General features: G+C 38.5%; 1 long non-coding RNA gene across 1 annotated transcript in view; it reads left to right on the top strand.

The window, feature by feature from the left end:
- Nucleotides 1-22,490, top strand: part of LOC135315367 (uncharacterized) — a 53,107-nt gene extending 30,617 nt beyond the window's left edge. The window contains exon 3 of the long non-coding RNA XR_010374819.1: nt 22,396-22,490. This is a non-coding gene — a long non-coding RNA (uncharacterized LOC135315367). The remainder of the gene's footprint in view (nt 1-22,395) is intronic.
- The last annotated feature ends 1,759 nt before the right edge of the window (nt 22,491-24,249 follow it).

Genomic DNA, 24,249 nt, shown 5'->3' on the forward strand with positions numbered 1-24,249 from the left:
TTTCTAAAATTCCATATAATAAGGAAATAACTTGCGGAATTTGGTGGTTTTTCCCTTGACTATGAGATAAAGACTGTACATAAACAATAATATCCTGTCGTACTTGGTACGAAATTAGCTGACTTCTATTGCCACTGAATAGAAATGTGTATGTAGTCTGGCTGCTTGCAGAGTTCATCCTTGAGATTCCAGAAATAACAGTATTGAGGTAGACCACTTCAAAGGTGGTTATTCATCATCAGAAAACTTTTTGACTGTTTGCTGACTGTTGAACTTCACACTCTTCCACATTTATGGTTTCTTTGAAATCACAAAAGAGGCACATGCTTTGTAAAGAAGGTATTTTATGCTTAAAGGGCAGGTGTGCTAAGTCATTTAATAATTAAGAATTACAGTTATGCTTGGGAAATATGGATTACTTTAAAGAGGAGATAGCTTCTGGCATATAATGAGGAAGTATTATAGCAATATTTCACATCTTTGCTTAATGATCTGTGTGTACCACACAGTGCTTCTTAAGTAAATATTAACTTTCATACAATGATGCATCTAGTGTCTGTACTAGTGTTGTCTAATAATATCACTTACCACTAAATCCTCAGGAACCTCTGTGAAATAAACTTACAAGTGCCGTTAGTTTTGCAGCAGTAGAAGTTGAGAGACTGACACACGCACACACAAATCTTTTTGCCCAAGCGGTAGAGCTAATGTGCATGCCTTCAGACCACGTACTTTCTTACAGTAGTAAACTGTTGTCATCTTTTGCACTTTGGACAACTATTGAAGTCATTATATTATGTATGACGTCCCTCAACAGCCCGTTTTCATTTTATTTGTGTTCACCCCAGATCCAGCAGTAATTACAGTGACAAAGAATTAATTGCCTTCCTCATTTTTGTCACTTGGAAAGTTGTATTTCAATTAATTTCCTTGACTTTCTGGTAAGCATAGGGTAATAGGGAGGTAAGGTCACAAAAGGCTATTGAAGTTTGTAAAGCAGGTGGAGCGTGGTTGCTAGAGTCTGAGGACTATGTTGAAGATACTGCATGAAGATTTGCTATGGAGTAAAAGCGAAAATGAAATATGTGATCATCAGTGGAGGGAAGCTGTGACAGACACCTGCATGAGCTGCTTTGCATGGGTGACCGTAGAATCCCGTAGGGTTTCCTCTGCTGGTTGGTAAAGGAGGATTTATGTGATTATTGTCTCCGGGAAGTGGCACACATGGGAGTAATGTTATGATTTTGTGAGTAGACGCCAATACCTGGAGTCTTCATATTTCTTTCATCCCAGTCAGTTTGTAGGTGATGTAGACACTGCACTAACCAGATCACAGTAGTCAATTCCTGTAGACTGAGCATGTGCTATTCCCCTTTCACTGCCTTAGTGCTGTCACCTGCCTGTAGCACTGCTGTTCCTTCGAAACTGCAGGGAAAATCGTTTTGGAGCGGCTGTCTTCTTTTTTTCTGAGAAATCATACGGAGTTCTACTGAACAGTTACTTCCCTGTTCTCAGAAGTTGCAGTATGGGTAACATAAAACAACCTTTACCACACCTCCCTTTCTGTATGCATAGGTTAGTAACAAGAGAAATCAAGGGTTAGGTGTTACAACATCCCCAGTAAACTGTTGTTCACATCTATGTCTTCACATTAGGCAACCTGACTAACAGATTAACAGTTCTCTGAATTATAACGAGATTTGGAGGAGAGCTAATTGACTGAACTTCAACCCAGAGAAGCCTAAAGAATTACTCATTGTGTGGAGAAAGCAACCAAAAGAAATAGCTGAATAATAATTTCCTCTGAAAAAAGTTGTGGGGCTGCCAATTTGTTACTCAGTTGCATTTAGTAATGTAAGATTATACTCATACAGCAAAGGGGGCCAGTGATGCCTTTTGTTCCTTTTGTTCTCTCTAACTTCTAGTGAAATGTAACTTGGTGAGCTATCAGACTAAATCTTCTGAGTATTTTGAACTTGATACCGGAAAGATTTTGTTTCCCTAGGCAGCAGTCATATGTATGAGAGAGGGGACACTTGAGCTGTGATATGGCTGAAGATTCCCTAGCTCTGAACTGGAGACTGGATTTTTACTTTTTAAGGGCACATTGCAATGATTGTTATCACAGATTTTCAAAGGCAGGATCTGGGCTTGGAAGCTGTGAAATAGCAGATTTTCTGGTGGGTTCTATTAGAGTTACTGTACTTTTTGTTATTTATCAGTGGGCCACAGCATCAAATGAACTGCATGATAAGGATCCTTTCCAATAAGGAGTTTTATTTCTTGTTGCATTTTAATAGTTATTCATGATGGTTAGGCAGACTATGGATCTAGCATGTCTAGTATTTGAATAGATGTTCTAAATACACTTAAATATATTTGTAACAAAAGGCAATTTTCCAACAGTCTTATAATGTATACTGAACACAGTGTACATGTTATACTATGTACCGTTTATACAATATATGTGTATATATATGGTATAGTATTTGTAGTCTGAAGTAACACGCATCTAAAAAGTTGGTAAAAGAAATTTCACATTGATCTGAATTTTTTAACCAGATGGGAGTTGTATATCTTCTTAATGGGGTTTGGCAGTACTGGTGTTTTGTGTGTATTTTTGCTTTTCTTTCTGTCTATATATTTATCAACTTTGTGTATGTGTGTGGATGTTCATTTCAAGGAACACAAATGCAAGCAGGACTTCTCCAGGACAGCAACCAAAATTTTCACTGTTAATGATAATTCCAGTTGAATAAAAAAAGCTAAATAATGATAATTCCAGTTGAATAAAAAAAGCTAAATTTCCAAATTGTTTAAGGTTTTCTGATGTCAGTGGTAGAAATACTGCAGAACAGGAATTGGGATGCACATAGGCCTGCGCTTCTGGTGATGAGGAGCAGCCTGAAGATGATCTGCTTCCAATTAAAACGACAGTATGTAGTGTGCAAAGTGGCCTTCACTAAATCTTCTGTGCTGACAGTGGTTCGTTGGAACAGAATTTTGGGAACCGGTGCTTTATCAAATTGAAAGTGTGTTGAGATTTTAGATACGTGAATTATTATGACCATAGTTGCCAACTGTGCTGGGTACTTCATTTAATATTCCTAGTTTTACAGAACTTTTAAGGGATCCTGAATGATTTTTTTTCAATAAAGTATAGGTCCTTAGTTTATTAGCCCTATATCAAGTTGTGGAGGAGTGATAATATATGTGAAAGAAAGTAGATTTCCTCTTAATACATAGCTAGGAGAGCAAAGTACTAGTTTTTAGTGAAACCACGTGTAATAACCTTATGGATGTTGTATTCATTTCATTTAAGTGGCAAAACAAAGATGTTCTTAAATTCAGAGATTTTAGCTTTACATTACATTGCATGTAAAGCTCAAACATTGAAAAGTAAAACATTAGCAAGACTTTCAGAAGTTAAATGGACACCTTTATTTTTTGTACTGTCACTATTTTTGCTTTGCAACATATTTAATATAAGCAATGAATAAAGTGAAAAGTTAATACTGGTTAATATTTTAACATAAAGATAACCCATCGTTTTGAAACAGCTGAAGCTAATATAGAATAATAGGTTGCCTTTTCCACTTTTAGGCTATGTTTTAATGGCAGTCTGCATGATGAACTTTAGATCATGATGCTTTTCTACTTACTTTCTGGGTTTTCTAACACAAAGACCAGATGTTTCTAAATTAGATTTAATTCATTGTGGTTTAAAACCCAAGAGCTGAGTATTTCTACAGAAGGTCCTTGATTGTCGAAAGCTTATAGTAAATATTAGGAGAGACAGCAGTTAATGCTTCCATTTTATACACTTATTTGTCTACCACTTTCTTCGTTTCTTTATAATATTTTGCTCATGCACTACTTGGTTAGGCTTAATATAAAGAACTGACACTGTCACCACAGTTTATCCATCCTTAGCATTTTTTTCCTCAGTTACCCTGTGGTGAACAGCCACTCTTAATTCTGCTTGCTTTTACAGCCTCTGTTCTAAGGACTTGAGCTTTATAGATTTCTGTTATTAACCTAAGTTTTATTTTCCCATCTGTGAATTAACCTGCATACAAAGGCTTGTGCAGTCTACGATACTCAGTATGAAGAATGTGAAATAGGAGAATTGTACATTTGTTTTGCTGTGCATTTGAGCATGGATTCCTTATTCAGAAGCCATATCTCTCTTTTTTTGAAGCATATAATAAATCTGACTGTGCACTTCATTTGGTCTTTGAAAACAAAGTGGTATCCTCTAGACGTGAGTAGATTTCGTAATACAGGATGTGAAGCAGTCTGTATAGATGCTGTTCTTAAGCTCTTGTTTCTGTTATTTTAATGTCTCCAAAGCTTCTGTGTCCCTTTCCTCAGCTGTCAATGCCTTGTATTCTCCTGGGTATTATGAGAAATCAATCTACTCTGTTTCCAGCACAGCAAGATGCAAACAAGAAATTAAAAGGTTTCTAGGAGAAAATATTCGTGCTGGAGGTCTCTATACCCAAATGGTGTATTCTGTTAATATCAGCACACCTAGTTATCCCAGTCTTGATTGGAGATGCAGTTGGAGAGAGAAAAATTAAATTGAGAAAGAACAATTAGAATTGGCTGTAACAAAAAGAGGACAAAATATTTTTATTTAAATATATGCATTTATACACATATACACATAAAACATTTAAGCAGAAAATACCTAGCTGTTTTGATAGCAAAATTGTTTATTACAAGTTTCTTCTGGAACAATATTTTCTCATAATCTCTTTCTGCTGAAGACAGTTAAGATGTGGGTATATTTCTCTATATCCATTAAAACTTATCTTGGTTATCTTTTTAATTACTCATATTTTTTTCCTAAGTTTATTGTTTTGAATAATACGATGATAACCTGTGAAGAGTCAGATGAGATATTTGTGTGGTTCATAATTCTGAGAAGTGTGAATTCTGTAGGAGAAATTCAGGTTTTGTTTGTCTGTCTTTTATTAAGTATTTATTTATGAGCTTATTATGAACACATATTTGTCTTAGAACATCGTCCTCTTCTCCATAACTGTCCAGCTCTCACCAGCAAGTCACTGAAAACCAGATTTAGTTTCTGGTATTTCTTAGGTAAACAGTAAGAAAGGAAAAAACCTAAAAACACCTATCATGACAAAACCAGATGTTTTCATGCCTTTTATAATAAAAAGCACAAAAGGTGTAGAAAGTTAATGTTTAAAAGCCCTTTGCAACTTACAGTTAATTTATATAAATGCCTCCTGAATTGTCACTGTTCTCTAAAGCTTGCCAGGCAGTGACCATACCTGGGACTATGCCCTCAGTAGCTTCCCCCAGCGCACAGCAACCTGCACCTCTGCCTCCTTTCCCTCCTGGTCATTCCACTGCTCCACCCAGCCCTCAGACACCTGAGAGTGAAAGGATGTAACTCTCTGCTTAAGGTATGTGCAACCCCTATTTTTTTTTGGTGTATGTGAAGTTAGACCTAAACATACAGAACAGTTGCATTTTTGTTTTGCTTCTGGGTTGCACTGACAGCAGATTCTTTGTGCTTTTCTGTGAATGACTAATACATGCAAAATGTCCATGCTGCCATGACTCAGGCAAGTTTAAGCTGGACATTGGCAGCCAAAGAAGTGAACATCTTTTGCCAGGCCTACCTCTCTACCGAGGGACTCTGTCAGGGAGCAGTTATCCTTGTGTCTTTCCCCAACTCTGCTCCTCGTTTAGCTAAGCGCTAATTAATCAGGGCTCTTCCTCTTTTGTTCCTCCTTTGAAGTCTGTTTTTCGCCTCTGGGCGAGGCTGATTAGGCACCCAACAGCCCATTATCTCCTTCCAGACTCATAACGGGGTGTACAAACCCTGCATTATGCCACTGCAAAATCGTCCCATTGCGAGCAAAAGGACAAAAAGGTTATGGAAAATAGATTAATAATCTCCTGCCCCTTTCCAGTATTACATCCATACAGCCATCCATACACAGTCTGTCAGGCATCTACATAATCACCCCAGCACAAGTAGAGAAGAACCTTTTTGTAGTGCCTGGTTGTTAGGGCTGCTGATCACGGAAGAAATCCCACTGAAATGTAATTCAGAGAAGACTGTGTAGGAGTGAAACTTCGCATTCGCAGAGTTTTCATGAATTTTTAGAACTGTTTAAAGTGCCATAAGTGACTTTTTCTTATATCTGAGTTAATGGTAGGGCCTTCTTTATGCTCCTCTCCCTGCTTTATCTGCCCCTTCAGCTTTGCTGATAATGCCAGAGAAGAGTCAGTGGGAAATTTAGAGGTGAAGAAGTGCAGAATCATCTTAAGTGGACACCATTGTAATGTATACAAATTACATATATATATATGTATTACATAGAGGATTACCCCTTCTTCGTACATTCCTGAGTAATTAAAATGCAGGGTGAAGGAGCTGCCTGTTCAGGGGCGCTCTGGGCTGCTCAGCAAAAATGGATTACCATCCCATGTGCTGATTATTACACTGTCTTCAGAATTCTGCTAGGCACTGTAGAAATTAAACTAAAATACAGTAACTCTGTTTTGTTAAGAGTGTCTAGCATGCCGTGGGACACTACTGAAAAAAGGTCTAGCAGTATGATCTTCCCAGCATTTGTACTCTATTTTTTTTCCCTCTTATAAAATGCTTTATTTCAGCTAATAGTCACAGGGGATTTGTTACAAGTATTTACATCAGCCCTTCTCCCCTGACTTTTGTTTCATTAATGAGACTTTAAGACCAAACTTTGTACACTCTTCCTAGATATGCAATGTAAAACTACTCTAAAACTATTTCATTCCGTCTAATCTCTTCCTTGAAAATTATATCAACTGTCTGAAAAATAGACACTAGAAATGAGTCTTAAGAACTTGAAGTTGATAAGCAGTGCATACACTTAGTGCCTTATTTTGTTTTTTGTTCATAGGCAGCTGAGCTTTGATAGTTTCTGCAAGTATTTCAGCTGTGTTGTATTCATTGTAGTTATAAATCATGTTGAATCCACTTAAATTAGCCTAGTCTAAGTCAAACAGATAGACTGAAGAAATAGTGCTTGAGCTGTGAACACTTACTGTAAAGCCTGGCTGTGCTGGCATCTGACAATATCTGCTTACTCCCCTGCAAGGCCACACATCTGGAATAAAAAGCTAGGAGATTGGCATGTGTATGCGCCTCTAACTATCCAAAGCAGTTGAACTACAAGTCAGTTCTGCTGTAAAGAGACTAATAACTGAAAATGCTTGACTGGTTCATAGAACTTAAAGCTGGTATATAATATATACTTCCAGTTCAGCATTGATTTCAAACCATTGATCTACATTTGATGCTAACGGATACAGTCACGTTTGTTGAAGATCAGTGTCAGAACCTTAATGTTGTTCTGATCCTTTGATTCCTAGAAAGAAAATTCAGAGAAAAGATTTTCAGTTGTTAGTGCGTGCATAGGCTGAACTGATCTTTAGTCTAGCAGTCTCGGGGTAAATCATCAGTGCAAAAATGCAGAGAATCATATCTAAAGTACTTAGACTGAGTTACCTTTTATAATGTAAGATATTCAGTCTATACGATAGAGAGATAAACAGCACAGCCAAATGTAAGCTGGAGAATATATTGAATGCAGAGGGACAGAATTACTTATACAACATCATTATCATGAGACCAGGAAGAAGGAGGGGATCTGGAGAGCATTGTGGGGAGAGAGCATATAGAAAAAAAGACAAGTCAGTCAAGGTAACACCAACAGTACTCTAGAGAAAGCATACAGTATCAGTAGTGGGGTTACTGTAATGCAAAATATAGCAAGAGGGAAAACACCAGATAACGGCTGATGAGAAACTGTTTTTGTTCTCACTGTGTAGATATGATGTGTTTTCTGTTCTAGGAGGATTATCAGATCTGCACAGACATTCATTAGAATGACATCTTTATATATGAATGGGAAAAAAGTATTTTTCCTCGTTTAAGTGGTCAAATGATTAATTTTAAAGCCACAGAATATAATGTAGTATTTGTATGTATAAAATACTAAAGGCCAAAAATTAAAAGGGAGAGAGACTCTTTATTAGAGGATCTTGTTAGGAGGAAATCTGTGGAAGTACTCTGCTGAGAAAAAAAAACCAGTCAAGTAACAAATTATGACTGATGTTTTTTCTGAGAATGGTTGTGTGTCACTGCAGTTACTTGGGACAGTCAGTAGCAGAGGATATACGTGCAAGCAGTAAAATAGTGTTGAGTTTCTGAATTGTGCTGCACAAACTGCTAACAGCACACCAGGATCTTTGAAGTAATATGCTATACAAAAAGAGTTTTGCAGAGCTTAGTCAGAAGTGTTGCTGCTACTGCTCCTGTCATTACTCTTGAGGACAGTATGGTCAAGCAGGAACTGCCTGCAGTAGGCTGTTTTTTCTTATCTCAGCTTGTCACTGTTTTCTAATGCCTAGCTGTGGACCCCTCTCCTGGCTCTTCCATGCTTATGGGCATCTGATGAATCCAGGAGGCTGTATGGATCTCGAGGAGATATACTGGTTTCAGGGTAAGCTGTCGAGCTAGGATTATATGAATTTAGGAGGGTTAAGTGTGTTGGAAGCAAGGGTGCTGGGTAGTAGCAAACCTGTGTCCTTTGAATGAGACCGGTCTCTGTCTGTACAGATATGTGCAGTCCTCATTGCTCCTGGAACCTCAGGAGGATGCCATGGTATTGATTGATTAGATAAGTATTGAAGCACTTCAGTGACACACAGAGAATTGGCCTTGTCTGACTTGCCAGAACAACTGGCTTAAAGCTGTGACAAGAGCAAGAACAAAGTGTTTTCACATCTCTGCCTTATTCCAGAGCATGGCTTGGTGGCACCAGGGGAGACTAAGTCTGGAAAACTCTATAGTTCCAAGGAGCTCCATGAAAAAATTTGATCACTGATTGTTTTCCTGACCAAGGAGTGCTAACCAGGCTTGATTAAAAGGCATGATGTTTTTCTCACACTACCAAAGTTAGATCGTGAGAGAAACAATTTTTCTGCTTATGTATCTGCCCACAGAGATTATTGTTGTTGTTAAATAAAACAAAATAGCTTTTCACTTAGCTACTGAACTAAGCAATAAAAATGTTTTCCACACATTAAGTCTCAGAATAAGCTCGTTGAAACAAGGACTTTCTTCATTTGCGTAGGTATCGCTACGCTTGTGAAGAACATACTGTTTTGGTCATTTTCATGACTGGTGACCTGGGACACAGAACAAACTGAATCAGTTATTATAAAGCCAGTTAGCAGGTCAGGAGGGACCAGCAAATAGGTACTCAAAATTGTGTACTCCTAATACCCCTCTAAACTGTGATTTCCTTTCAATGTGAACAGCAATTTGCATTTTTCTGTCTCTATACTTAACACTTCAATAGGATGTGACATGTTTTAAAAGAACTGGGAAGAGCAGAGATTATAATTGAAAGAGTGGAGTGGATAATATTTACAAAACCAGGTTATTCAACCCCTGGATGAAGATCGTCCAGTCAGATGAGCCTAATTTATGCAGAAAGGAAAGTGTGCTATTTGTTGAAAGGTCTGTTCTTTGCTGTCAAGCTTGATGGATGGATTAAAGGAAAAGGAAGAATTTCATTAAAGGCACATTTCAAAGTCAGCATAAGGGATACATCTCTACAAATATTTCCAGCGAACAGGAGGCAATCTATAATGCCACTGGGTCTGAATCTGAATTCTGTTTTCTCTTATGTGGACAGAGATGGTGAATCTTTTCCCTTTATTTTAATTCTAGCCAGATGTCCATTGCCAAACACTATTACTTCCTCTCATACAAAAAATAAACTTACCTATTTATGCACTTACTCTCATTACGTGTACACTAATCCTAAGCATTCTGAAAACAAGTTTATTATCAGCCTTGTTTTTCTTGCATGACTTCAGTAGAATTGTGTCCTTCCTTCTAATGCAAAGAATTACTATTCAAGCATTTTTGTTAGGGACTGGGAGGTCATTTACCATCATCCTTTTTTAGGCAGGGAGAACTGGTTTTGTTCAGCCTTGAGAAAAGGAGGCTCAGAGGGGATCTCATCACCAGGTACCAGTACTTAAGGGCAGCTACAAAGAAGACGGAGACTCCCTGTTTACAAGGAGTCCCATGGAGACGACAAGGGGGAATGGACACAAGTTGCTCTTAGGGAGATTCCAACTGGACACGAGAGGGAAATTTTTCACAGTGAGGACAGTCACCATTGGAATAATCTCCCCAGGGCAGGGGTTGACTCCGCCACGTTGGACACTTTTAAGAGTCGTCTGGACAGGGTGCTGGGCCATCTTGTCTAGACTGTGCTTTGCCTAGAGAGGTTGATCCCTGAGGTCCCTTCCAACCTGTGATTCTGTGATTCTGTGATTCTCTAAGATGAGCAAAGAGAGCTGAAATTCTTTTGCGACTGCTTCCTTTCTCCCACTACTGTTTTTATGCTGTTCCTCCGTTGTGCCCTATTTTTGCAATCTGCATTCCATCCCCCTCTTTCTCCGCCATACAGGATCACAGAAATAAAAGCTGGCAATTATAGACTATTTGGGGATTATGTAGTACAGAGAATGAAATTCAGATCTGGAGAAACACAAACAGAGGGTGTTGCTAGTCTCACAGGTTTTAGTCCATATTTCTACCATAACACCTTTTTGTAGCTTCAGGATATCCCTATAATGCAACTGTGTAGTAATAACACCTTAGTTTCCTTTTCTCTAACAGCCACCTATCGACTTGTTAAATAGCACCATTTTTTATCACGTTACATATCTGTGTATCAGGAAGGAAAGGTATGTAAAGGCTAAGCGTACTGATATCAGGTAGATGGGTAGAGAGGAAGTTGAGTCGGTTTTTCTCCTGCAGACTTGGAAAGAACCGAGGAACATGTACTTAACATTTTGTGGAGAGACAGCTAAAAAGGGAGATAAACCTCCAACAGTAGATCTTTTTCTTGTGGATATTAATGTTCGTAATCTCAGAAGGAGTAAAAGGCAGCATCTCAATCACAAGCACAATATGCTTTTTTACGCACTCTTGGTGTGCCTAAGCTGTGGCCTGTAGCAAGTCTGAAGTGGTGAACCACCCGTGGTACTCCACCAGGAAGCTGTGCATGACTTGCAGCACCGTGATGTTCTTTGGAGACAGAAGGTTAAAAAGCAGGGTACAGTAAGTGGCCGTGATCCAGCTGTTTTCACAGAGGAAAAAAAAGATATTCTGAGCTGTGGGAGGTTAGTTTAAAAAGGAACAATTAAGTTTCTCACAATGATTTACCTCTATTGAACAAAGCCATAGGGCATGGGGGAGTGAAGTTAAAACCCAGAAAGGCAGCACTTTCTTGTGCTCCATCTCTGCTTATGTAGGACTGATACTATATTAACTGTATAGAAGCTCTGAGGTTTTTGAACAGTTGTCAGACACAGCGGAATCTCTGCATGATCACAGCTTGAAAAATACGTAATTCTTTGCTATTTTACCTATATTTGTTTATTTTTTACAGAAAGGATAGGAACATAAATTAAATTATCAAAGGCAATGATGGGAAAAATTGATGGGAATATTTTAAAATATATGGCAAGATAAATTTTTGGGGCTGTATTAAACTGTAAGCATAAAAACTACTGAAAGGCAACTTCTCTCAGTAGGCTTTGTGGTTTCTTCCATGCTTTAACTAGACTATGCTTCTTCACACAGTTAAATAGCATTATTTGTTTCTCCAAATATCTTACTGCGGCCTAGTCTTTGTCTTGTATTCCTTTGTTTGACCTCTTTATTCTTTGTGATGTTCTTCAGCCTGAACTGTCAATTTATGTTTTTTCAACTGTCTTTTCACTTATTTCCCAAATATATATCCTATAGTAGTCCTTGGTTGCATGTTTGTACAACCGATGGTAAATATATCACTCTGCTTACCTTGTAAAGTAGCTTACTTTATGTGCATGGGGTTTCCAGCTGGAAAGAACTTGTCAATGCCTCAGGCTGTTGTTTCTGTTTCTTGCTTTTACAGCTATCCTTGTAAACAAGAACTATGTCTACATTTAGATTTAAATTTTGCTAGGGGGCTTTTGTATTCCAATTGAAGAACCTGTAGTTGGAACAGACCTCTAAATATATTATATAAATGCAAAGTTATAATATATGATTCTGTGATTATTTAATTATTTTATGTTTGTTTTTTCCACAGACAGGTACTTCTAGTATACTAAATGAGTTTTTATTTTTGTTTTTAAAAAATGTTTTATGTTTGAATAATGTATCTACTGTTAGAATTAATAACAGTATATTTCAGGCTATTTCCTTTGTTAGGTTTGGGGCTTCTTTTCTGTGCAGGTTGTGGTATTCACTACACTACTGTCCAAGCGGCTGTGATCGTAACTGTTCGAAGTGTTGGACAGGAGCAGCAGCGGCTCCCTGTTCATGTCTCAGTTTTCTGTGAGTTGGACAAATGTGTTATTGCACCCCTGAAGCACAGGCCTCAGAACTGTATTCGGGATCCAGTTTTACAAGAGGGATCTAATAGAAGTGCGTTATCATGGTGCTTTAGGCTTTGCCAAAGCATATGTATTCATACGCACCCTGCTTCTTAAACACGATTCAGAACCAGCTGCACTTCCAGAGATTCACACTGTAATCATAAAAGGGGACAACCAAATTATAGCTGAGTCAGCAGATGCTTTTGCATTAGTGATCTGGATAGCCTCCAAGCCAGCAGTAATCATAAGAATAACTGATTATTTGTATGAGTGGAAGATGGGAAAGACCGTATGGAGGAAAAATGTATCTCCCTAAAGGATAAAAAAGAGGTGGTCTGGGGTGTGTGTATGAGTCAGGTCTATTTCTCTATCACATGATTTTGTACTTTTATTCACTCTTTTCAAAAATTGTTCTCTCATTTCTTAGAACTTCTGTAAAAATGTATTTTCAGATTATGAGAACAGTTGAATTACTTTATAGGTCTGCCTTTAAATTTTTGCTGTTTTTTTCATGGGGTTATTTTCATAGATGAAAAGAATCTGTGTAATATGGATTATTCCAGCTGTGACCAAATTCCACTGTAGTCATTTGACACACTTTCATTATGTTTAGTTTGTCTCTGGAGCCATTGGGCTAGTTCTAGATTTGATATTAAGTCTTTCCAGTAGTTCTCTCCCTGGCTAGCCTCAGATATTATGCTAAATATTTACAAGAGAGGGAACTTTTCTAAATCTTAGGAGATTTAGAAGATAAGCACAAGATTTGGAGATGAACACAATGTAATTCTGTGTTGAGGTTTTGGGTTTTGTTTCAACGGCAACAATGAACATCTGAGGAAATCACAGAACCACAGGGTGGCTGAGGTGGGCAGGCATCTCTGGAGAACAGCCAGTCCAACCCTGCTCAGCGCAAGGGCAGCTACAGCAGGATGCCCAGGGCTGTGTCTAGTGGGGTTTTGAATACCTCCAAGAGTGGAGACTACACAGCCTCTCTGGGCAACCTGTTCCTGTGTTCAATCACACTTTTCTTAGGTTTAAACTATGTTTTAACTGTGTTGACTGGAATTGATGGAATGGTAAAGTTATGGAGCCTTTCACTTTTAAGCCTCTTACATACAGCTTGGATTTTGTTAACATCTAAATGACAATCATGTGTTCTTAAACTACACTTAATATTCAAATGAAGATTTCTGCCTATGTTGTGGCTATTCTGTGCATTAATGCTGGCCAGTGCATCTCTTACTGGGAAATTTCTTTAACAATAATTTTTCTTACAAAAATGCATGGGTTTAGTTCTTAATATACTTGAAAGTTTAATAAATCTTTGGCATCCTTACAAGGAATGTTAATATTAGCATTTCCATACTTGCAATGAAAACAATTTTCATGCACGCAAACTAGTGATCTGCTTAACATGATACAGTAAGTCACCAGCAGATGGGAATGAAAACCAAGAGTCTTGATTATCTATTATCTACCTCTAACTTGCTGACAAACAAAATCAAAAAAGAAGTTGCCAGTGAATTGTACAAAGTTCTGTCTTTCTGAACGTACGTTTCAAAAAATTGTAAAGTTACACTGCGCAAAATAAAGGGAAATAAAGGCATACTTTTTCCTGGCAAAAATAAGCCAAAAGTAAGTTATAAGCTCTGAAAATACAGCATTCTGTTACTTTTGTGTGTAGACAACACTGCACTGCTTGTATACCCAAATTTTGTTTGTATTAAAGTGCTTACATTGGAACTAAAATATTCAGCCATGGTTTGAAAATAGGTTGTAGTTGCTACTCCTGTGTAAGCTGCCAGTCTAGATTTATATTTTGAACTTACATGATTTCCTCTATTTTTTTTTCTCTGATGCATAGTGAGGCAGGTGAGCAAAATAATTATATAAGGACAGCTTGTACTGCCACCACTTAGAGCCGTACATTTAGAATTCTTGCAGTTAAAGCCAAATCCATTAGATGGTGCCATGCTGTAACTGGAATATTCTCTTCATATGCTTAAAACTAGCTGTATGTTATATCTGGCACGATCTTAAATGACTAAACCTATTCTTCTAGCGCATTGACTTGTATTGGTCAGCCTTAGTCATTATGCGCAAAACCCAGACAATAAATTAAATCTGTAGAATTTTTTTATTTGTTTCAATGAAAAGACTGCACCATCCTGAAAATTCAACAAAAGAGAAGGCAATGGCAGGACAGATTTACTGCCCCTTTTTCAGTTGAAAGCAGTGTGCAATCTAAATGATTTACTTGTTTGCTAGCCCTGCATGGTGCTGTCTCCTGGGTTATCATTCACCTAAATGGCCAATGTAGTACAATGAAAATGATAGTGCAGTTACAAATTCACAGCAATTTACTGGTTAGAATCTGAAACTGGTAAATTATTTAATTTCCATTTTTTTCAGTTACTGTTCAAGGTTGAAAACTTAGACATGGCATGTTAAAAAATAGAAAAGAATTTAGCAGCTTTGGAAGCTCAGGCTGTAAAACTGGTGATAAAAAATTGGGCTTTATTGTGTATGTAGATGTAATATACTTAAGCTTTTGTATGGCATTTGACTTACTACTGTGTGACATTCTGATAAAAAACTAACACTCTACGGTATCAGCAAAGCCCATCTTAAAAGGATTAAATGCTAGTTAACTGAAAGATATCAAAAAGTAGTTGTTAATGGGGCATCATCATTTAAATGGGAGTGTTTTTACCATGTTCCTGTGGGAATGGTAGGAGGCCTGACTCCCTGCATTTTCACATGTGAATGGTAGATATAAAATCATTGCTAGTATCTAAGGGTGACATAAAAATTGTCAGGGCGGCAGGTCGTGACCTGGTCAGGGCACCCTTGAAGAGGAGTTTGGGTTACTCAGCCAATGTGACCTCAGCCCATGCAAACAGATCTACCTATTCATTTTAGTTAGTACAGACAAATGCAGAGTTATAAATCTGGACAGTTAGGAACAAGCAATGCAATCTATATAAAAATGGGGGCTGTATTCTGAGAAGTGAAAATTGAAAATAAGCCATAGGTGAATTTTAGTGATGATGTTAAGACAATGTAAGTCCTTGTTCTTGAAGGAAGATTCTTCCCTGCTATTTCCATTGGCATGTGGCCATGTGGTCACCCAAATGAGGACTAAGTATTTTCTTTGCTAGGTCAGTGTTAAGCTGGATCAGTTTCCTTACCTGGCTGAATGTGTGGCCTCATAAGTGCTTGTGTTTGGCAGAGTTGGGAGCTGGGGAATAATTGGATTGCCTTTTTCAGTGGAATTCATAATTGATTATGAAAGCAAACCCTGTCACCACACCGTTCAGCAGGAGCTCCTGCTAAGAAGCCTTGAATAGTAACACTGCTGAGTAATGCAAAGGAGCTAGGGAAAGGTTTCATGGGCTTTCAGGTTAATCCAGAATACAGGTATTAGTGCTTCCTCTAACAAAAAGGTAACCTACATATCACAGGTTTTTTAATTAGCTATCATAAACTTATTTCTTTGAGTTTTGTTTGCATCTTCTTTAGACCTGCATTGAGACTGTATGAGAGACAGTTGCCGCTATCTTTCCTGTCTTGATATTTCATATCCAGTGATGCAGAGAATAAATTCAAGGTACCATTGTTAGGCTTTATTTCCTTTAAAAATCTAAGATAATAGAGACTTTGTTAGACCAATCTCAATTATTTTTTTCCTGTTTGGCTACCAAATGTTTTAAAAAACAAAATTCCTCAGATAAATGAGCAGAAATAGATCTTAAAAAGAGCGAAGCAAAAGAAAAAGGAAGGAAGGAATAGGTCAAGTTTTGGAATTAGTATATTAATTAATAATCTTCCACCTCTGGAGACCTTGCTTCAGAAACAGATTAGGACAGGTGAAATGAGCCTGGTCCACTCAATTTGATTCCAAGAAGACATTTGTCCAAATTACAAAACCAAGCCAGAGTCTGGCCCAGTTTTCCATAACTGACAGGTTCTGCTCAGGAGAGGTTCAGTAGCTGAACAGTGGGGATACTGGAGGTCAGGACTAAGCTGCGTCAGCAGAACTCCAGGGGGGAGTTTTCACTGGGTTCTGGATGCCTCTCTGAGGTTGGCAGGTTGGGCTATTTCTTTGTCTCAGCCAAAGCTGCCGGAAACTGCTGAGAGTTGTGACAGCCTTTTTCAAAATTTTGACTTTTATTATGTTATGTAACCACAAAATACTGGTGACAAACTGAATCGCACTAACAAAAAGACTTTCTAACAGCACAATTCACACTTTGACTTCACTTTATGGCTAGGCAGCCTGTGTTATAGACAGTGAATTGTTAGGGTGCATAATGCTTGATCATCTACTTAAATATTTGTTCTTTTAGCCTTTGAAACTTAAGATACTTGTTTAAATAGAAGACTTTATGAATTTGAGGGGCCTGTTTCCATAGGCCAGTTCAAGTGGTCTAATTGCATTTAATTATTACAGTGGATCCTGATTTTATCCCTCTACAGCTGTAACAAATTACATACCTGGACTTGTGCAAAGCATTAGACACTGTCCTGCACGACATCTTTGTCTCTAAATTGGAGAGACATGGATTTGATGGATGGATCACTCAGTGAGTAAGGAGTTGGCTGGATGGTCACACTCAAAGAGTTGCAGTCAGTGGCTCGATGTCCAAGTGATGACTGGTGATGACTGGGGTTCCTCAGGGGTTGGTATTGGGGCCGGCGCTCTTTAACATCTTTGTTGGCGACATGGACACTGGGATTGAGTGAACCCTCAGCAAGTTTGCTGACAACACCAAGGTGTGTGGTGTGGTCAACATGCTGGAGGGAAGGGATGCCATCCAGAGGGACCTTGACAGGCTTGAGAGGTGGGGCTGTGTGAACATTGTGAAGTTCAACAAGGCCAAGTGCAAGGGCCTGCACATGGGTTGGGGCAATCCCAAGCACAAATACAGGCTGGGCAGAGAATGTATTGAGAGCAGTGCTCAGGAGAAGGACTTGGGGGTGTTGGTGGATGAGAATCACAGAATCACACAGAATCACAGAATCACAGAATCACAGGTTGGAAGAGACCTCAGGGATCATCTAGTCCAACCTCTCTAGGAAGAGCACAGTCTAGACAAGATGGCCCTGCACCCTGTCCAGACGACTCTTAAAAGTGTCCAACGTGGCGGAGTCAACCCCTGCCTTGGGGAGATTATTCCAATGGTGACTGTCCTCACTGTGAAAAATTTCCCTCTTGTGTCCAGTCGGAATCTCCCTAAGAGCAACTTGTGTCCATTCCCCCTTGTCATCTCCATGGGACTCCTTGTAAACAGGGAGTCTCCGTCTTCTTTGTAGCTGCCCTTAAGTACTGGTACCTGGTGATGAGATCCCCTCTGAGCCTCCTTTTCTCAAGGCTGAACAAACCCGGTTCTCCCAGCCTATCCTCGTATGGCAGCTTCCCAGTCCTCTGATCATCTTGGTGGCCCTTCTCTTGTCCTCACAAGCACTGAATAGAGTGGGATAATGACTTCTTTATCTCTGCCGGTGATGCCCTTTTGATGCAACTGCATCAAAAGCTCAACATGATCTGGCAATGTGCACTTGCAGCCCAGAAGGCCAACCCTATCCTGGGCCACATCAAAAGAACCGTGACCAGAAGGTTGAGGGAAGTGATTCTCCCCCTCTACTCCGCTCAGGTGAGACCCCACCTGGGGCACTGCCTTCAGCTCTGGGCCCCCCAACAGAAGGACATGGACCTGTTGGAGCGAGTTCAGAGGAGGCCCACAAAGATGATCTGAGGTCTGGATCACCTCTCCTATGAAGAAAGGCTGAGAGAGTTGGGGTGGTTCAGCCTGGAGAAGAGAAGGCTGCGGGGACACTTTATTGCAGCCTTTCAGTACTTAAAGGGAGTCTAAAAGAAAGCTGGAGAGGGACTTTTTACAAGGGCATGTGGTGATGGGACAAGATGTAATGGCTTTAAACTGAAAGAGAGTAGATTTAGATGAGCTATAAGGATTAAAATCTTCACCGTGAGGGTGGTGAGCACTGGAATGGGTTGCCCAGAGAAGTTGTGGATGCCCTGGAAGTGTTCAAGGCCAGGTTGGTTGGGGCTTTGAGCAACCTGGTCTAGTGGAATGTGTCCCTGCCTGTGACAGGGGGGTTGCAAGTAGATGGTCTTTAAGGTCCCTTCCGACCCAAATCATTCTATGATTCCCCATGTAAAAGCAAAAGAGGAGGATTATATCACAAAGTTCTTGTCCTCCTTTTAGCCTGCAAGATCTTAGAAATGCAGAATGAGGAGGTGCATCGAATACTCATATTACATGATTATTCTAACAAACATTTGTTTGTGATATGGTTGTCTTCACTGCTTAGACTCAGCTTGCTTGAGACAATAGCTAAGCATCTGCTAGTCACTGCAAAATCCTACAAAATAAAGACTAAAATTTTACCTCAGCTGACACCAGTCAGTGAAGTAGATGCTGCAGAAACACTGAAGAGAATTTTAACAGTCTTAATTGCATGTTAAAGTCAAATAATGGGGCATCTTAGTGGGGCAGTGAGTTAAAGGCAAGAAAAAAAGGATTTTTTTTTTTGTCAGTTATTATTCTTCTATTATTATATCTTAAATTGCTCAAATGTTTTACATATTGCAATCTATGCTAGTTTGTTTGGCATTGTTTAAGGTGATTTGAGAATGCACTTCAATGTTGATAGATTGTTATGACCAGTGTGAGCACATCAGCTTTTCAGTCTGAAGTAGAATTGCTTAGTATAAACATTTACTTTTTTGAATTTGAAACTTTATTAAAAATGTTACAGTTCCTGCAGATTTTTTTTTTAACTGGGACTATAAAATAGTAGTTGTGTTTCAGAACCCAGTAACCAAAATTTTAAAACTGGCTAGAATGCTTGTTAGGAAGGTGACTGAATTTTAAGGTGAGTTTTGTATCAGAGCAAATCATTTTCGTGAATGTGATGTCTTCATGAGATGTGAACTCTGATAATATTTATGAACTCTTGAAGCTGAAACTTGATGACAACAGCAAATACTGACTGTGGAGATGTATCAGATACAGATACTGTTGCAATTAGAGGAAACACAAAAATACGTTATTGAAGTAAAAGCAGCAAAGTTCTTTATATTCCACTCCAGCCACTTCCTCTTTTCAGTGATCTCTCAAACTGAAAGTAGTAACTGCTAACGAGGAATCCGCCTGGTTTTCAGATGAATAATGCTTACATTATCAGGAACCTCACATTTATTCGGCTACTTCAGATGCTGGATTTTCCCAGATATTTTGTCAAGATGTTTCTACTATTACCAGAAAAGAAAGAAATAAAAGCAGCATGTCTTAACAACCACAAGAGATAGATAGTGTTGCATTACGTCACTACATCCATTTAGTCTTCAGGTTGAAAAGATCGTATTCGTTGTTCTCAGTGCTTACAGCTTCTGTGTCAGGTGTGGTAGTGCAAACAAAGTTATCTTTACTGCTGCAGTTGTGTACTTACATGATAAAGTTATGAACAGAAATGACTGGGAGTTGCACTTACTTTTATCGGCTGTAAAAAAAAAATATACAAGGCAGAAAAGCATTTAGGCGAGTGTTATATTCCAGTGCTTCCCAACAGACTTGGAAGGAAAGTGAATTTCCGAAAAAAAAAAAAAAAGTTACCATGAAGTTCTGACGGCAGTCACATTTTTGTAATTTCTAAAATCCTGCTTTATTTTATTAATGGTGGGGTGTCTAGACAATTATCCTGGTAAATAAGGATGATTATTTGATTATTGCAATATAATTAATTATTGTAATATAATTTAAGGGCAAACTTCAGCTTCATCTGCTGTTTCTCCTGATATGAGGAATCAAGGAAGTATATATATGGATGTTGGAGAGAGTGGAGATAGTGACAGAAAAGAAAGCTCCGCTGTCCAGATTGGTAGCCAGAAGGTATCTTCTCTGACCCTTTGTTTGTTAATCATTAATTTTATTTTTTTTAGGTTGTAAACATTCTTTGAAGAAAATCTTTGCTGACTGCATTTTGTTTTCTTTTTCTTTTTTTTTTTTCTTTTTCCTGCTGACTCAGTCCATCAGCTTCCGTTTAGCTAGGCAAGAAATTCAAGGAAACATTCCAAGAACAGCACGGAGATACATACCCCTTCTGAAATACTATGAAATTAAATTAATCCATTGTATATTTAAAGTGTAGACTTACTAAAGAATGAGTAAATTGTGCTGTTATAGACATTCTAGAAGAAGATAGTTAAACTGTATTAACAGTGGAGTGCATGTATGTAAAAAATTTGTTACAAAGAGAAAATAAATATGACCAGGCAGAATGTGATGGAACAAAATTACTTATACTCCACAGTCGGACAGATGTTTGGGTTTAGTGAAATAATATTTACAGATAGGAACTTACCTCCGTATACACGTGTAAACCCTTTTACAATAAGTTTATTCAGTTGCTTTTCACCAAAGATCTTACTGGCATGCACCCAACACAGATTGAAGCCTGTGAATCAAAGCCCAAGAGTCACAATTCCCTAATGCAGACTGTAGAATTTATTTCACATGAGCAATGAGTGTTGGGAAATCCCTGAAGCCAGAGAAGAAATGGTGCACACTTCATAAACTTTCTTCCACTTACCTGCTCTATTACAAGATATACAGGAGAAGAGTCATGTTCTTACCAGGCCTTATCTGAATCTTTGAAAGAGTGCATGATCCAATTAATTTCCATTTATAATTCAGTTGTCTTTTAGTGGCTATTGACAGTGCTCATTTATAAAAACACGTTTGGATTATTTTACCACCAGAATATACAGTACTGGGAAAGTAAGCAGAAGCATTTGTTGCTGCTTTTAAGCAGGGGCTGCTTAAAATGGTACAACCTAATGGAAACTTCTCTGCAGTTTTCTCCAAGGGTAATAAAGTTGTGAAGAATGAGCTTTTTCTCAGTAATGTCTCAATGCAGAAGAAATTTGGACGAAGACAATTAGTGTAAACATCAATATTTCTCTATTATGGAAATATCCTAGGTGCTATACACAGGAAAAATGCAGGTGGTTTTGAACCACTTTATAAAACGCATGCTGAAGACACAAACATAATTAAAAAATCTTGGGTATTTCTGTGGTACAGCTGATTATTCACGGTGGGCTGGGGACATATAAGCTGTGGCATCTGTCCCATTGTTGGTTTTCTTGAGTACACACAGCCAGCCGTTACCCTACGGCTTTAATTCACTAATGTTTATTGCTTAGCAATGGAAAAAGTTAGCATTTTGCCTGACTAAAGGACTTTCTGCATGTGTTTGTGTGGAACCCATTCCCCAGGTGGAAATAAGGAACCACCCCTGGAAGAGAAACCCAGACCAGTATATAAACCCAAACAGTATACAAAGACACAGTACTCCAATTGACAGTGATCCTTGACACAGGATTTCAATCTGAACAGAAGACTCCTTTGAAAGATATTCCTCTTCTACTGAGTACTGCAAATGCCCTATACATAAAAACCCATGAGCCCTATTTTTATCTTGGACAGCAGTAAGAAAGAGGGGATCTGGGGGGGTTTGGGTTGGTTTTTTCTCCCCCCACCCCGAAAGTGTGTATCACTCATCTAGGAGGCAGATGGTCACAGTGGTCATACTCCCCGCTTTGTAACTGGCACTTGGTTTTGGCATGCTAATGATTTCTTGTTCCCAAAAATAGCTTTACAGACAGGGTCAATTATATTTTTGGATTGTACAGCGTGTAGAGCAATTAGTTGCACAAGGCAGTTGGTCTGTAATGCAGTGCACCCCTTCTTCATAATTGGCACCTTTTTGATATCCCATTTATAACAGAGGGGTCTATCTTTACAAACAGTTCCTTGTATTAGCATGCAAATGCACTGGCTCCCCCCAGATAGTTTTACACACAGAGTCAATTCTATTTTTGCATTGCAGGACGTGTGGACTAATTAGCTATAGAGAAATGGGGCACTTGTCTTCAGATTTCAAGATCTTACTGCACTAAGTGATTTTGAGACACTTTCAAGGGCAGACCGGTAAGTAAAATTATAGAAAAAGATTGTCCTGGCACATCTCTCAGGCTTTCATTTGAATGCAAAATGAAACATTTTATAGTTATGTTGTGTGATTATCCTTCACTGTCTAGATCACTCTGAAGTGGATAGGGTCAGATGCCACACACAGTACTCTGCAGATCTGGGTGAAAACTGCACATGTGGGTTTGGTCAGTTGGGAAACATCCTAGAACCAATGCGGTTAATAATGTCCTCAGATTCGGGTAGTAGTTCAGATTTTAATGGGCATGTTATTGGTAACTGCTCACTGGTTCATTAACTGTTTTGATATCAACAAACACTTCTGTTCACACAGCTAAAAGTTTTATTTTTGAACATAAAACCACCTGAACTGTTCTCTCAGGAGAGCAGGTAAACGGGGAGGAAAAGTTTTCATACATGGTATTCAAGGCAAGATTTTTCCTTAAAGTGTTCCAAATTGAGCTGTAGCTCTGCTAAAAAAGTGGTGCTAAACATCAAAATGAATTTAAGCTGGCATTTTATAAAATTATTTTTCTTGTATGTAACAAGACTACAAATGAAGAAACAGAGGACACGGTGAATTTGCTATGCTGTTTGTAGTCTTTATGACAGAATGGTCATCTGTAAAACATTGGTCAGAGGTACAGTATAGTTACTGTAAATACTTCTCATTTCGAGTATGCTGAAAAATCATGTTGTGCTGGATGTTAGCAAGTGGTCCCTGGAGTACTGGGGGCTAGGAGGTTTAGTTCTGGGTTTTAGTTAATATGTTTTTAAAGTGAGGAATGCTCCATTCATCCATCCATTGACTTATTTATTTATTTTCCTTAATACCCTCTCATATGTTACTGGGGGAGCAGAGAGGAGATAAGAAATAACAACACCAGCAGGGAATGAATGAAAATTATAGATTTTAAGCTACCCTAACAGAAAGGTTCCTGCACTAGCCTCTATTACAGGTTTGGAGACTAAGTGATTGTATGTTCTTTTCACACCAAGGAAGAAAATCACACTTGTTCTTGATATCTAATAATGATACTACACAGTATGCACAGTCTGAAATCAAGCAGAGAAAAAAGATAGGTTTCCTGCTGCCCAAGGGGACTGATATGATTTATACACATTTCTGAAACATCTTTAAGAATGGATTCAAATGCTGGAATCATTTTAGAATACAGCAGAATCTATGGAGTAAATGTTTCCATAGCCTCAATCAGTACTGTCATTGGGACATGGCTTATGCTGCTCTCGCTGAAAGTATGGCTACTTGTAAACTACAGCCCCAAGTGTTGGAGGATTTTCATGGTATTAATAAAAAAAAAAAAAGACATAACAGCCTGAGAAGGGGAGACACTTTAACAGAAATGCTTTTAGGAAAAGCTTTGGCAGTTTAGCTATTTTATTTCTTGACAATGCATGCATACTATATGCTATACACTTATACAATATATACATACTATATATACATAGGTATTATATGAGTTACGGCTCCTAGGTGAGAAAAAAAGGAGAGGCAATAGGTAGAGACGTAGCTCTGCCATCACTGTACATAGGTGCTGCCACTGAGATTTGTCACTGCTGGAGACTAGTAGCATGTTAACGTCTCCTGGGCCGGGAAAGGAAATTCTTCTGTGGACTATGTCTTTGGTCAGAGAAGAAAAACAAATCTAGTTTTCTTTTTTTCTTAGGTGAAATGTCAAAATTATTACCAATGTAGTTGTTTGGCAAACAGGTTAACTAAGCTATTTGCATA

The sequence above is a fragment of the Phalacrocorax carbo genome, chromosome 11, assembly GCF_963921805.1.
Source record: "Phalacrocorax carbo chromosome 11, bPhaCar2.1, whole genome shotgun sequence".
NCBI lineage: Eukaryota > Metazoa > Chordata > Aves > Suliformes > Phalacrocoracidae > Phalacrocorax > Phalacrocorax carbo.